Source organism: Rana temporaria, chromosome 1 (genome assembly GCF_905171775.1).
Source record: "Rana temporaria chromosome 1, aRanTem1.1, whole genome shotgun sequence".
NCBI classification, from domain to species: Eukaryota; Metazoa; Chordata; class Amphibia; order Anura; family Ranidae; genus Rana; species Rana temporaria.
This window is the reverse complement of record NC_053489.1, coordinates 290,564,523-290,581,293: the sequence shown is the minus strand read 5'-3', so window position 1 is coordinate 290,581,293 and position 16,771 is coordinate 290,564,523.

Below are 16,771 nucleotides of genomic sequence, written 5' to 3'. Positions count from 1 at the left end.
TTTATTGTTATCCACATATAAAATCACTTACAAAATATCAACAGTAGATACACTCATCTTCTAAACACCGTTAAAATTAGACTCTAGTCTAATTGAGAACTCAGGTGGCCACCACAACCATTCATGCAGGTTACAGACCTCCTGCAGGAGTAACCTAAACCTCTGACTGGCCGGCCATTATTATTAATTACAGTGTATGCCCAGAATTCCCGCAAGTAGTGAGATGTCAGTCTAGATAGGCAATAGTTCTCATATCCATTTAAGTGGCAGGAAGTCTGTTATAGCGCTGATCATATGTAAAAAAAAGAAGAAAATAGTAGGAGCGATTCTTAAGCAAAGATTCACTTTAAATTCACTGAGAGTCACATATCAGTACATGCTGCTAGGACCGGAAGATGGTCCAATGTACAACTATATATTCAGAAAATAAATATATTTTCTGAATATATAGTTGTACATTGGACCATATTTTGTTTCAATATTCACTAGTGAATTATAATACGGCACAATATATATTTTATTATCTTTGTGTATTTATAGGGCTTTCCACCCCAGTCCCAGCATATCCCTCTCGCCTTGTTCTTTGGATCTTGGAATAACTTTTTCCTCAAGGGATGAACAAATATTCCATATACATGTCCTACTTAGACTTGTATTGACTGTTCACCTTGATGTCCCACTTGTCTAATTGGCAGCCCCATTGATAAAATCCAGCCTGCTGTCTATTTCTGAATTCTTTTAAAATTAGATCCAATGAAATATTGACAACTCTCTTGCTACATTTATAATACGTAAGTGAATAATTATAACAAATTGTATACAGGGCTCAAGTCCTGCGGGAACGCGTGGGAACGGAGTTCCTGCACTTTTTTCACAGCAGGAACTCAGTTCCCTTTGCAGGACTAGAGCAGCCGAGAGCAGCTGAGCCGCCCGAGCCAATCCTTCACTAAGCGGCGATGCCCAGCTCGAGTCACTGTCAGGGGCAGGCGAACCTTAGTAATCCTTTATGTTACAGGCCGCTTCCTGTATATGGATTCATCAGGTAGTGTGCGGGTATTCCATCACTTCCTCGATGCCACAATGTCTCCTGGGAGCTTTTGTCGTTGTTCCCAGGAGACATTGCGGAGGTCTGCCGCAAGTTATCGCGGGATTTAGAAAGAACTTGCTTATTTAAAAAAAAAGAAAAACATGTAGTTTAGTAATTATGCATATGAGCGTATCATTTATTTATTTTTTGGTGGGGGAGTGGATCTTGGATGGGAGTTCCCACCCTTTCTCCCTAGGACTTGACCCCTGATTGTATACATATGTATTACACTGTTTCCTATATGTTCTGATAGCTATTTGAATGCATGTAACTGACTATATGTATTTTTATACTTAGATGAACTATTCTCCTTCTTCTACACACCCCTGAAGAAGTCTTATTTCGAAACGCATCGATTGTTAAGAAGGTTCTTCATGTACTTATTTGTATGATGATATTCATTGGATTTGTATATTTTTAACTTTTACATTTTAATTTTTGCTAATTGTGTTCAATTATGAATAAAAACCTCTTTACTTCAAAATCTTGTATATTTTTTAATCAATTTAACCAGTGCCTAAAAAGTACACCCAGGGGAATTCTTTTCCGTTTTATGTTGATACAGATTCCCAGCCAACAGCTGCAATAGCACCCATCTATCATATTCCCATGTGGGTTAATTCAACACATCCCCAACTCATCAGGTTACCTATCTGCCATGTCCCAAGAACTATGCTATAATTGTGATGACAACACATGACTAGTCCTGAGTTGCCAAATTTAAGTCAAAAATCAACATTATTGGTGCTGAACAGGCTACGCTTCGAAACCTTATTAGTACACGTATATATACAAATATATACAGTATCTATATATACAGTATATATTGCAGTCTGCCATTTTCTTCTTTTTTTCTTTATACAAAATTGTCACTGTATCCTTTCCATACTAAGAGCAATAGTTTCCTGCATACTATAATTAGCTGTACACAAAGCTTTGTTTTTAGCTCTGAGTGCTGCAGCTCTGTGAGTAGCAAAAATCTGTAACAGATTAGTCAGATTAGAATATTACTCCAAGTTGTTTTTAGCAATGCTTTAAATTATGTTTCTTAGCTAATAGATATTTTTTTAAATAATGAAATATATTGATTCATAGTGAATATCCACAAAACAAGGCTTTGCACCTGTGTTTAAATCTGGTGATATGTGCAGTCAGACAGCTTGCATCCTCATCCATAGCAGTAGGAAGCCAAAACTCTTATTACATCGCCTTCCAAAATGAAGCTCAAAGCAGGCATTTTATCTTTTCTCATGTAATCACCATAAGCTAGAAAATGAAATTTCCAAAACCTAAAAGTATGCAGCAGAGAGCTCTAGGGCACCGCGTGTCACTTTTTGCTTTGATGTATTCTGAGAAAAGAAGCTTCAAATCTCCTGCTCGAGTTATTTGAACATGTTACTTAACTCTTTCATCAACTCCCTTTTTTCAGACACAGAAATCCTAGATTGAGTTTAATAATGACAGCCAGAAAGATCATCTGCATGTGGGTGACCCTGGTCCTGTAATCATTTCCAGCGGGTGAGCAGATAGTCCAGCAGCACCTTTCTCATGTTATTACATTTTTAAAACTGACTTTATTATAGCAGGGAATTTTTCCTACTTTTCATGCTAGAAGTGGAAAAGCAGTTTAAAGTAATCTCACTTTCAAATGTTTTGTATGCAGTGAATTAAACAAGAGGAATGCACTTTATATTTGACATAAATTTTATTTTATTTTATAATAGATATCTCATTCCTATTTGGAAAACTTGTTATGCATTACCTACTGCCAAATAATTATACTGTCCACTACTATAATAGGCTATTTTCTGTGTCTGCTTTTTGTAGGTTTATAAATCAGAGAGACCTGGGTCAAATCCTGATTGATCATTTTCAGGTTTCAGTTGCTCATCGCCTTCGCTTTGTTAAAGCTGAACTCCAGGCAGGTTTAAAAATATACCAATAAACGCACTTTGAATTTATTAAAACAGGGTTTTTGTACTCAGCGTAAAATCTTTTTCTTGGTGTTCATTATGGGGCATATGATTCAGAGACAATTGGGTCATACTGCCACGTACAGGAGAATTTGGACACTGGCAAACAAAAAAACAGTCACATGGCATGGTATAACCCCTCCCACTCCCAGCATTTCTCAATTTTGTAACAAAACAGTGCAGAAAGTAAAAATTGAACACTTTGGGGGAGAACCTGTATCTCTAATTGTACTCCAATCCAATTTTATGGTGAGGTCAAAGATGATTTTTTCTTGTTTGTTTATTGAGGGACACAGGATTTAGAGACATTTGGGAGGAGTGGGCAACACAGCAAACAAAATGCCAACAGGCCCACTAATGAACAACAGAAAAAAAAGGATACTTCTGGCAGCTTAAATTGCTGCCTGAAATACTTTGCACCAGAAGCTGGCATCAGATAAAACCCGAACATCCACCAAAAACATGTGAACAGAAGACCAGGTGAAGGCTCTTCAAATCTGGTAAAAGGTTACCTTGTGCCGAAAAGCTAAAGAAGCACTCAGAGATCTAGTGTGCTTTTACAGGAAGAGGTGAAACGCAATCTTTAAAGTGGCTGTAAAGGAATAAGGTTTTTATCTGCATTCTTTACATTAAGATGAAAAGCCTTCTATGTGAAGCAGCCCCCCTCCACCTCCTAATACTTATCTGAGCCCCATCTAAGTCCAACAATGTTGTAGGAGTGTCTTAGCTGCCGGGACTCCCCTCCTCATTGACTGAGACAGCAGCACGGCGCCATTGGCTCCCGCTGTTGTTAAAGTCAGTCAGCCAATAAAGGGAGTAAGGGGGCAGGGCAGGGCCACGGCTCCTTGTCTAAATGGACAAAGGGAGATGTGGCTCAGGTGCCCCCATAGCAAGCTGATTTCTATGGGGGCACTCAACAGGAGGGAGGGGCCAGGAGCACCAAAGAGGGACCTAGAAGAAGAGGATCCAAGCTGCCCTGTGTAAATCCACTGCAGAGAGCAGGTAATTATAACATATTTGTTATTTTTAATAGGTTTGAATAATAATATGTCTGAGCCACCGAGAAATTGTGGAATGAAAAGCCAATTCCCAATTGCAGGGAGCATCTGGGATGAAAAAGAAAGAATCTCTCTTCCTAATAAAAGCAGTTGCTGCACGATAGACATGTGCAGCACAAACTACTTCCTGAAAATGAAGGGAAATCTCTTTCTGATGTACTAGAGCTGGACAGATGGATGGAAGTACCATGTCCTGGTTAAAACGAAAGGCTGAAACCACCTTATGAAGAACTAGGGCTCCTAGGCCAAATGTAAGACCTTAAAGGGTGCTTTTCAAGACAAGGACATAACATAAGACACTTGCCTTGCAGAGGTTATAGTGAATAGGAAAAGAAACCTTGAAAGTAAGTGTGGAAAGGGAAAACTATCTAATAGTTTCAAAGGTTGCTTTTGAAATGCTATAATAGCCAAATTGAAATCCCACAAAGTGACGCCCTGTACAAAACGCTTAATTAAATATTAGGAGGCTATAGGTTTCTGGAAAAAGATTGCAAGTGCCAACATTTAATCCTAATGATACTCAGGGCCAGATCCTGGTCATTGTCAAAAAATTGCCAAAAGGCCAAAAAATATCCCAAAGAATATTTTCTGGAATGAAAGCTTTAATGCAACAAGAGAAGTGTTTCTTCCACGTTCTATGGTGGACAGCTGAACCACCAGAACATCCACCTGCACCTGGAGACACATTTTTTCACATTGTTGTTAAAGACTTCTAGTTCCCCCCTGTTGGTTGATGTACCCACCTGCTGTGGTATTGTCTTAATGAAGCTTGATGAACCGCCAGTCGAGATGTCCAGCATTGTAGGAACAGCCAAATCAACCAGAGCTCTGGAATGTTGAATGGGAGATGAGACTCCTCCTCCGTCCAAATGCCCTGCACTAACAAGGTGTCTAGGACTCCTCACTAACCTGTCAGGCTGGCATACATTGGGAAGATCCCAGAGTCAAAGCCTGAACAGTGCGCATGCAAAACACAGGCTGAATGGCAGGGTCACAAACTGGTAATGTTTAGTGCCCACACCAAGGCAAAGGTAATGCTGTTGCTCTGGAAAAATAGGCACATGCAAGTACAAATCACTGATGTCCACAGAGGCCATAAAGGCACCTTGTTGGAGTGAGGCTATGACAGAATTAATGGGTTCCATGCGGAATTTCTGGGCCCAAATCCAGACATTTAGGGCCTTGAGATCCAAGATGGGGTTGGTGTCCCTTCGGAGCTGGGGACAATGAAAAGTTTAGGGTAAAAATCTCTGAAACCTTTCTGTCCTAGGAACTAGGGCTATAGCCCTTGGCCCAGAAGCCTTGCAAAGTCTGCATGGAGATCTGCTATGTGTGCAGTATGTAGCGGGTGCTACTAGGTACTACATCCACACATTTCACCCTGCTGCCAGACATCCATCAGACACACTCTTTCAGTCAATGAAAAGTATTTTCCTTGTTTTTGTTATTTTATTAGGGGATAACTTGGTTGGGGAATAGGGACATGAGATGCCTATAGAATGAATTGATACTTTGATTTGTTATAGCAATTGATGCGTCACACTTCTTCAGATAGTGCATTACACCTTTAAGATAGGACAAAATGGCGGACCCCAAGCTTGATAGACTTTTACCTCAGAACATTTCCCGCCTCTGCACTCTCCCTGCAGACTTTTACCTCAGGGCACTTCTCCTCCTGCACATCACTTTCTGTCACAGCCTTAGTACTCCTGTCCCACCATCTTCAGCTGACTAGGCCTCACTCTGAATAAGTCCTAGTAGTGTCATATGATGTTCCTGAATAGAACAGAGGCCTGCAGTACCCCTTTTTTGGCCGCATACGTTATTTGAAGAGGATATTTGATGATGGACTACTGATCCCAGCAAGAAACAGGTTGTTCAATCGCTCTCTGGCCTTCCACAGTACATCTGCATTGATTAAAGCGGAGGTTCACCCAGGTTCACCCATAGAGAACACATTTTCCCCTTAGATTAATGCTCGTTTTGTCTAGGGGAATCGGCTAGTTGTTTTAAAATATGATCCGTACTTACCGTTTACGAGATGCATCTTCTCCGCCGCTTCCGGGTATGGGCTGCGGGACTGGGCGTTCCTTCTTGATTGACAGTCTTCCGAGAGGCTTCGGACTGTCGCCTCAATCGCGTCACGATTTTCCGAAAGAAGCCGAACGTCGGTGCGCAGGCGCAGTATAGAGCCGCAGCGACGTTCGGCTTCTTTCGGCTACTAGTGACGCGATGGATGCGACCGTCGGAAGCCTCTCGGAAGACTGTCAATCAAGAAGGAACGCCCGCTCCCGAAGACCCATACCTGGAAGCGACGGAGAGGATGCATCTCGAAAACGGGTAAATACTGCTCATATTTTAAAACAACTAGCCGATTCCCCTAGACAAAACAAGCAGGAATCTAAGGGGAAAAGGGCAAAAAATAAATAAATGGTTGAACTCCCGCTATAACTTCTTGCACCCCTGGGACTTAAAGGAACACTAAAGGTTCGTTTTTTATTAGATTAATTGATTGCTGTAAGCTAGAGCATTTAAATATCACTTACCTCGTTTTTCCTTTTGACCTCCAAAATACAGTAATCCAGGTTTGAAAATGCCATTTCCTGTCACTCCTCTTCTTGCTTTCCACCAGCATCTGAGCCGTTTTGCATGGTGGAAAGCAGAATGTGCTCACCCCCTCCCTATGACTACAGCCCTGCGTGAAGATGCTCTCTTATCCTTCACAGGCATGGAGGCTAAGCCTAATGGGAACTGTAGTTCCCATTAGGCCGTGATGTAGCAAGAATGAATGCGCACCGCAAACCAGGAAGTCAGTGAGAATAACGATTCAGGAGTGCTGGAGGTGAATAAAACAGCTCGATTTCAACAGGTATCAAACTAGTTATAATACAAAACATTACTTTTTACTTTATCCGCTACTGTCAGACTTTAATTTAAGAGGAAAATATTTTTGTCTTTACAACCCCTTTAAGACTGTTTCACACAGTCTTAATGGAGCTGCGGTGGCTCAACGCGATTGGCACTGCGCTGACAAGCCATTCACCTCTGTAGCTAGGGGTTCGGATCCCGGCCTCGGCTACATGTGAATTGAGTTTGGTGGTCTCGGCCCGGCTCCCGGTGGGTGTGCTATGCGAGGTAAGCCTGCGCTTAGTACGCCCACCCCCCTCCCACAAAAACCACCACACTTACACGCACTCGAAATTGGGTTAACATGCACGCACTTTGACCATGCGGTCTCTAAAAAAAGAGAGGCGAAGGACTAACGGGGCTGGTTGAGCGGGCAAATCCTCTCACTCCCTTATATGGAGTACCTCTGCCCCGTTGGGCTTCAAAGCGGAGCAGGTAGGGCGGGTTGTGTGGCAGGACCCCCTCACACACCTGCCATTGCCACCCGGGGCATGGAGAAAGATGGCAGATTGCCTCTGGGGGAGGCCTGCCTACTCCCAACTCCTGCAGTCCGGCTCTTCTCTCGAGTACACGCACAAAATACACTTTAAAAAAAAAAAAAAGACTGTTTCACACAACAGGGATGCAGACTAGATAAATGTGGCAGAACAGTGGCTAACTGGTTATCACTTCTGCCTGCCAGCACTCTGGTTTTTCGTTTGAAACCCAATCCCGCTACCTGGTTAGATGTTTTTTTTTCACCAGTGATTACATTTTTGATGTGTTTCACATAATGGAACTCCAAGAAATAACATTATAAATCAAGGAAGTGTGGGTTTGCACCAAATCTAGAACTGTGGTGTTTTGGAACAGATATGGACATATCAGTCTGGTGTGATCCTGCACACATATTTTAATGTTGTGTGCTGATGAATGATGAATGCGCTTTGTCACCAATTTGTGTGAAGCAGCCATCACAAAGTTGTAATTTCCTGTTTTGTACCCTCCACATATCCAACAATGTGCAAGTTTAATTTGGAATTTTTTTGGATCACCGATCATGGACAGAGCTTTGGACATTTGTTATTTTGAGGTTTACCCTGCACTGATATCTATGCTGATGCATTATTTCATTTGTAAAGAGTGTGTATTCCTGATGAACAGGTGTAAGCACTAGAGGCTAACCTCAAGAGACAGAAACAATTACACTGATGAGAGTGGAATGAAAGGGGGTGTCTGTCATAGGCCCTCCTTTCTGTATGGGATCACTGCAGCAGCATTAGATAGTATGTAGTTTTAGTTAGTTAGTGGAGCTGCATATTAAGAAATCAGCTGGCAGGGGTCATGCAGCGGTCAGGGGGTTATTTAAAAGTCAGGAGGGATGGTAACTGTGGAGGGTTAATAATGAGCTGAGGCAGGGCTAATAGGTTTCAGGTGTGCTATGGAGCTTTCAGGTGTACTGAGAGGTAGCCAGCTATTGGGCCAGAGGTGTCAGGTGAGGCTAAGAAAATTCTGGAACCCAGCCAGAAGGCTATTTAAGGGTCCAGTCTGGCTTGGGTCGGTGCCAGACTGACACAAAAATCAGCAGGAGGAGCTCGCCGGGTCCCGCCGTTATCCCTCGCAATGGACGCCTTGCTAAGACAGCTGTTGGAAAAAGCAGAGTCGGAAGGTGGCGAAGCATGGCTGCGCCAGTGTCTCTCCCTACCTGGACCTCGTCTGCTGGAGGAAGGAGAATTAGAGAAACCGGTCCCGGGTGGCAGCAGTGTCGGCAGCCCGCATCAGCGTCTGGTCGGGCTGGATTCAGAGGAGGAGGTCGCGGAGCTCTGGATGCCTGACGTCGCGAGAATAGAAGAAGTCTCGTCGGAAGCAGCAGAGAGGCGGAGGCTGAGCAAACGAAAGCGTGGACCGAAGCTGACAGACAGCCCCGCTCCGCCCACGCTGGGCGGTGAGGGGCGCGGTGAGCCATTTTTATCTTTCAGGTCCCAGCGCAGCGCCGCCATGCCAGCAGGGGGCGGACGAGGACGGGCGGCGCGCGGAACGGCGTCAGCAAGTGCAGGGAGAGGTCACGCTTATTCCCAGCAGGGAACCACGGCCATGAAGCAAGGCACTCGCAGCAGAGGAAGAGGAAGAGGGGAGCCAGTGTTATCCACACAGCCAGCGGCTCAGCCTGCAGCCAGACCCATCCCAGTAAGGTGTTCATCCCCTTCAGCAGCCCCTGGAGCAAACCGTGCTCAGGGGTTGGCAGGTGAGTCCATTACTGGAGCTCAGTTTTCAATTTTGTCTGCTTCTTTAGAGCAGTTAATATCTTTAATCAAGGGACGAACAGACCCTCAGCAGGAGGGGTCAGGTGGGTGTCCCCCTAGTACAGCAGGTGTCTGGTCAGCAGTAGCTGCAGATACCAAGGTTATCTTTCCTTCTCCCTCTGTTACTGTACAGAATGCTCCTGAAATTGAAAAATCACATGACCAAATGGCAAAAGAATGTATGCCCTGTCTGCTCTCCCCCCTTGGTTTTCATGTCACAAACACATTGAAAGAAAGAATTTGGAGGGGGGGAATTTATCGATTTAAATTTGATTCTTCCTCCTTCCAGAGATATTTATAAATATGAGAAAAAAGAGGAGAAAGCGGAGGAGGAGCGGCGCAAACCTATTATTAAGTCATTTTACAGTTGGTTACAAGCGTTTATGGTTTATGCGAGTATCCTATGTGAAAAGTTTCCGGAGAAAAGTTGTTCATTGTTCCAGCATGTAGATATAATCCTGGAAGCCTATAGGAGCTTTACGGGTTTTGCATGGCTGGCTTATGACGAGGCCTTTAGACAGAAGCTGGCGGTACAGCCATCCCTTAGCTGGGGTGCCAAGGATGTGAGTTTGTGGTTGAATTTATTTTTACCGCAAAGGCAACCAATTGCTCGTCAGTCTAGCTCGGCCTCACCCACAGTTGCATCCCCTTCAGGTTAAAGGAAGGGTTTGTGTTTCGCATATAATGATTCTCAATGCAAATGGATGAATTCCTGCAAGTTTAAGCACGAGTGTGCTTTTTGTTGCAGGGGCTCACCCGGTATCAAAGTGCTTTTGTAAACTTCAGTCTCACCCAAAAGAGGGTTTTTCAAAAAGCAACTTCACCAGTGATGCTACCAAGAATGCTCCCATGGCTGCAGGCTTACCCAGACAAGCAGATGGCTTGCCTGCTAACTGAGGGTTTCTCGGTAGGTTTTAGTCTACCAGTTTTTAACGGGTCAGGATGCAGTTTAGTTGAGAATTTACAGTCGGTAAAAGTCGCACCTCACCTGGTAAGAGCAAAATTGTTGAAAGAGGTAAAAGCTGTAAGGATGGAAGGTCCTTTTGAGCTACCTCCATTTCAAAATTTCAGGATTTCTCCGCTGGGTTTGGTTCCTAAGAAGGAACCAAATGAGTATAGGTTAATACACCATCTGTCTTTTCCTGTGGGTGCTTCCCTTAACAACCAGATTGATTCCTCCGTGTCTTCGGTATCATATACCTCGTTCGATTCTGCGGTGGATATGATTGGCCGTTTGGGTAGGCATGCGCTTTTGGCAAAGGCAGATATTCAATCTGCATTTAGGCTCCTCCCTTTGAATCCAAGTTGTTTTAACTCGTTAGGAATCCATTTTGAGAACAAATTTTATTTTGATAAAAGCTTACCGATGGGCTGTTCGTTATCTTGTTTTTATTTTGAAGCTTTTTCTACTTTTTTGGAATGGGTGGTGGGTGAAGTGACCGTTTCGGTTTGTTTGATTCATTATTTGGATGACTTTTTGTTTTTAGGACCAGCAGATTTGGACGCTTGTTTGAAGTTACTGAAAGCTTTTCAGGCAGTTTCAAATATTTTGGGGTGCCTCTTGCAGAGGGCAAGACGATACTTCCCTACTTTCCTTTCGCCATTTAGAGTTAGAGGGAGGTGTGCAGGGTTTGTACAGGAATGATGGGGTCCACTTAGCAGAGATCGGTTTAGACATCTTTAACATGAACCTGCAAACATGCATAGAGTCGGCCGTGGTCTGGGGGGGTGGTGACAGAAGGGCTGCAAACGGCACCCCTTCTGTCGGTTGGGAGATTTGAGTTAAGTTGGATGATTATATGGTGGATCAGCCTGAGTCTCAAGTGGCTGGGCTGGGAAGTGTTGGTATTAAAGTTGGTTTTACAGTATTAAAGTTGAATAAAGTTAAACATCAGTGTTCAAGAAACCAGTGAACCAGGCCGTGGCCAAGTTATTCCAAAAAAAAAAAATTGGAAGTTATTTTATTGTTATATAATAATTTTCTGAACGGTCATATATGTTGTTTTAATATATGGACTGATTAATAAACAATTTATAAAATGGTTTTGGTCTATGGTGTCTTTTATTTCACTCTATGCATGTTTTGGGTTCTCCTGGTTGCGTTTGGTGCATGTGGTCCCATGTCCTTTACTGGGTGGGTGGAGGTGTGCTAGCAAACATAGCTATTTAAATTAAAGTCAAAATAAAAAATGTGTAGCGCTGTCAAACCATGACCTTAATGATTAAAATACAAAAACAAATCTAATATAATGCAATAAAGATGAAAACATGAAAAAAGGAAAAAGGGAAAGTTATTAATAGTTCAAATGTCCCAATCCCACATCCATAAAGTGAACTCAAAACTTGTGCTGATCCAATGTTCAATTTGTGAAGATACCTAGTACTCCCCACATGATCGACAGGGTAAGTATATCTGCTTATCAGATTCTAAGAAACTCCAGGGTCTATCTGCGCATTAGTGAGCTTTCACCCCTCACTATGAGCTCAACCGCATCCACTACCCAGCCTGCTTAATTGGATTCCACCAGTGTATATTCCACAGATATCATCAGTTACAGAGTCCGGTCACACATTCATCTTATGAAAGAGGAAGATAAACTCTTTGCGCAACATTCTTTTTTTTAGCACACAGGAGTTTATTAAAAGTTGTACTTACAACAAAAACAATAAAATTAGGCTCAAAATTGAAAAAATAAGTGTTCCGTTGTCACCGCTGCTCCATGCCTCCGTGGCAGTAAGCTTACTTAAGTTTCCTTAACTGATGATAACTGTGGAATATACACCGGTGGAATCCAACTAAGCAGGCTGGGTAGTGGATGCAGTTGAGCCCATAGAGGGGTGAAAGCTCACTAATGTGCAGATAGACCCTGGAGGGTCTTAAAATCGGCTAAGCAGATATACTTACCCTGTCTGACCTGTGGGGAGCACTGGGTGTCTTCACAAATTGAACACTGGATCAGCACACATTTTGAGTTCACTTTATGGATGTGGAATTGGGACATTTGGACTATTAATAATAATTAGTAGTTTTCCCTTTTTTCAAGTTTTCATCTTTATTGCATTATATTAGATGTTTTTTTACACTTTAATCATTACCCACTTCTGGACTAGCTCACACCGATATACATTGGCACTTTGAAGAGGGATATCTTTGTTATGGCAGCAGCTAGTTCTTCTTCAGTGAGCGTTTCGGTTTTCGGTGCCCTCCGCCACATACCGGAGCCGTCATCGGAGGCGATTGTGTCCTTCTTCCTCTGTGGCATGGAGACGAATGAGGGGAAGATGGCCCCCACCCGTCTCCATACTATTGCAGGGCGGAAGCGACGTCAAAAATGTTGCGTCCACCCAATGCTCTTAAATCAACATAATTTTTCATTTTTTTTAATGACATTTCATTTTTTATTGCATTTTTGTGTAAATATGAGATCTAAAGGTCTTTTTGACCCCAGATCTCATATTTAAGAGTTCCTATCATGCTCTATTACATTCCTTGTAATAGGAATACAAGTGACACAATCGTTTTTTTAAAAGAACAGTGTAAAAATAAAAAGTAAAATAAATAAGAAAAAATGTATAAAATGTAAACGCGCCCCATCCCGCCAAGCTTGCGTCAAAAACCACACATGTTCAAACCACACATGTGAGGTATCACCGCGATCGGTAGAGCAATAATTCTAGCCCTAGACCTCCTCTGTATTTCAAAAAAGGGGGGGCAAGCAAGCTCCCCTCCCCAACCATACGAGGCCACATGCCTTCAACATGGGGGTACTTTGAGGCAGGGGGGCTCTGACGGTGACGTCACAAATGGGGTGGTGCCACCAGGTGGCCCATCCCTTACCTATTTAAGAACTGTCAAATGGCATAACAGGCATTTGCCTTCATCGAGAGCAGATCGTTTTTTTTTTTTTTCCGGGTATGGCGGGGGTCGTGATTAATGATGAATCTACATTGGGGGACATTGTTTTTTTGTGTTTTAAAAAAAGGAAATGTCAAAAACTGCCTCCTGTCTTTATTTATTTTTGACCCTTTTTTTTGATGAATGAGTAGGATCTGGGGGCCTCCTTGTTAAGGGAGGCTTCCAGATTTCGATAAGCCCCCTGCCCGCAGACCCCCACAATTACCACCCAGGGTTGTTGGGAAGAGGTCCTTGTCCTTGCGGGCATGTGGCCTGGTATGGTTTGGGGAAGAGGGCAAGTGCTCACCCCCCGGGGGAAGAGGGCTGCATGCTCGGATAGCTAGTAAAGCTATGTTAATTTGAGTACTCAATAACATAAAAAGAAATTTAGAAAAAAATATATGATTTTGGCTTGACCATGATTGGAAGATTGAAGTGGATACTAGATGGAAACACAGAAATGTGGGATGTCAGTGGTGTTTGCCGGATTCTGATGCATTACCTGTAGTTTTCTGCTGTTTCAGCATAAATACATGTTAAATGGTTTCAGGGCAAATGCTAATGCTTCCCTGGGTTACAGGGTTTCCTTGTAGAGCCACAGTTATGAGTGTTGCAGAGACAACACTGGAAAGTAAAGTTATTTTTTGTACAAGTATAGCAAAAGCTAGTCTTAGCAGCAGGGAACCCTTGATGTGTGTTACTAAGTGCAAGGCAAGCCATTTCTATCATTTATATACTGTAAAGAAACCCTATTGAAAAAAAAGTGACAGTTACCTTAAGGGCATTAACACAAATATGAAGCAACCTGAAATTATTGCTAATGGTTTGCTTAGGGTGCTAAAAGGTTTATAATGTGTCTCCTGCACAGCTCATATCTCAACATTTACTTGCTGAGTATCCTCTTCCACCGGGGAGTTTTACACATTTTATATCAGACGCTCCATAAATAGATGTCCCTTTTTAATGAACTGGTCAGCATGGCTATTGTGTATATATATATATATATATACATACATACATACATACATACACACATTGATTAATGAATTTGTCTCCTAAGTAGTTGAAAATCCTATGTTGCTGAAAGCAATCAGAATAGGAAATTGAACATATGGTTTTAGCTGAGAAAGAGTTAAATTTGTTAGTTTCTGATGTGCACAGCTGGGTGGGTTGCTATGGTGATTTAGGTCCTAGGCTAGAAGGCTGAGTGAGTTGTTGGGTACCCTGTGGAGTGCAATAATGTTAACTTATGGCATTACTTGCTTGCCTGAAACCTGTGTCTGAGTCTGTAGAGAGCTAGGAGAGAAGAGGAGAAGCTGTAAGAGGGATAAAAAAAAAAAAAAAAATCCATTTAACATTGATTATATTAAAACAAATAAAAACAAGGCTAAATATACATGTTGTTATCAATTAGTTGTTATTTGAGTCCAGAATAGAAAAATGTGCATTTAAATCCCCAAAATAAGTTATACTTTTGGGGCTTTATTATTAGAATGATTGTGGGATGAATCCATAAACAGAATATCTTGAAAGTATACATAGATTTTCATCGCATCCCTTTGAGAGTGACTTTTTAATGCTGTCTCTGAACACATACTACTCATTGCTTACACCCAAATAATTTTTTCTACAGTATAGGCAGGTTGTGATCAGCTTCTGCAGCATGCCAGCCCATGCTTAGTGCTTACTTCTTTCCTCTAACATTGTTTGCAAAAGCTGTCTGAATTAAAGGGGTTGTAAAGGTACAATATTTTTTCCTAAATAGCTTCCTGTACCTTAGTGCAGTCCTCCACTTGCCTCATCCTTCCATTTTGCTTTTAAATTTTGCTTATTTCTTCTGAGAAATCCTCACTTCCTGTTCTTCTGTCTGTAACTCCACACAGTAATGCAAGGCTTTCTCCATGGTGTGGAGTGTCTTGCTCGCCCCTCCCTTGGACTACTGGAGAGTCAGAACGCCCACTAACACACAGCTCCTTTCTCTATCTGCAATGTAGAGAGCGCCCTGACTTTCCTGTAGTCCAAGGGAGGGGGTGAGCACGACACTCCACGACAGGGAGAAAGCCTTGCATTACTGTGTGGAGTTACAGACAGAAGAACAGGAAGTGAGGATTTCTCTGAAGAAATAGACATTTAAAAGCAAAATGGAAGGATGAGGTAAGTGAAGGAGGACTGCACTAAGGTAAAGGAAGCTATTTAGGAAAAAAAAATGTACCTTTACAACCCATTTAAAGGAGATCTGTGGTCTCAACCTACACTTTAATTTGATAACATGAGGATTGTATTAGCAACACTAACATTAATTATATTTGACAATCCAATATAACCTTATACAAAGAAACGTGAATTGCATGTGGGACTTTGCATGAGGGGCAACAGACGCAATAAAATCAATAAAATAAAGATTTATTGGTAAATACAATTTCCAACAGATCAACAGTGACATAATTGCAATATAGTCAAGCAGATAAGTCAATATATACAAATTAATTCCATCGCCAGTTGCAGTGTTTCAAAGATTAATCCATAAAAGGTGTGAACTTGCATCTATGTAACTAGACGCGTTTCGTGACATAGCGTCACTTCCTCAGGGGTTGATGCACACACAATTAATAAGTCTATAAAGTAGAAATAGTTTGGGAATATATGACAAACATAATACAATGTATTCTGTTATTGCAAAGATTGGGTATCAACCAAAAAGGGACCCATACTTAGATTGCTAGATGGTCGGGAATGGTGGAGATTTCCTCTCCTCCTTCTCCCCTCTCCCCACCTGACGTTAGGAGGGGTCCGATTGGAGCCCTGCAGATATCAATAGAACGGGCGGGGAAGCATCAGTCCTGCACGATCTCTGGCTACGGAACGAATATGTATATAATGACCTGCTTGACTATATGCCAATTATATCACTGTTGATCTGTTGGTAATCGTATTTACCAATAAATCTTTACTTTGTAGATATGTTGCGCCACATCTAAAGTCCCACGGGTTTCTTTATATATTGTAAGGGGTTTGGAGGCATTTCATGGGGCGCATCCAACCATATTCCAATATAATCTTATTTGAAAAATCTCCTTTCATGTTGTTTCTGCCTATCTGCTGGTCATCTCTTTGCACATTTTCCTGGATTTCCTGCAGGTTTTGCTGTTTTTCCTCTACTGTTTACCTTCACTATCAAAGGACTATATATCCAATGGTACCTTGCTGCCTGCAAGCAGGGATTCCTGTACTGACTTAGCCTCCTGAAACTACTCCTCTCAGCACCTCTGTAGTTCAGAAGACAGGCTCTGGGAAATGTGTGACACACCAATGCCTACTAGACATGTGCAGACTGGAATATTTCGTTTAGTTTTTTCGTTTTCGTTTGGAAAATAAATTTATTTAGTTACTCCCGAAAATCGTTTTGATTTATTTCGTTTTTCGTTGGGGAATAGCTTTCGTCCGAAAATCCAATAATACTTGGTTTCTCTTGAATGGTCAAAAGAATATTCGACGGAACGTCAAATCTTTGTTGGTTTCGGGCTAATGGTCAAAAATATTCGACGGAACGTCGAATCTTTACGCCGAAT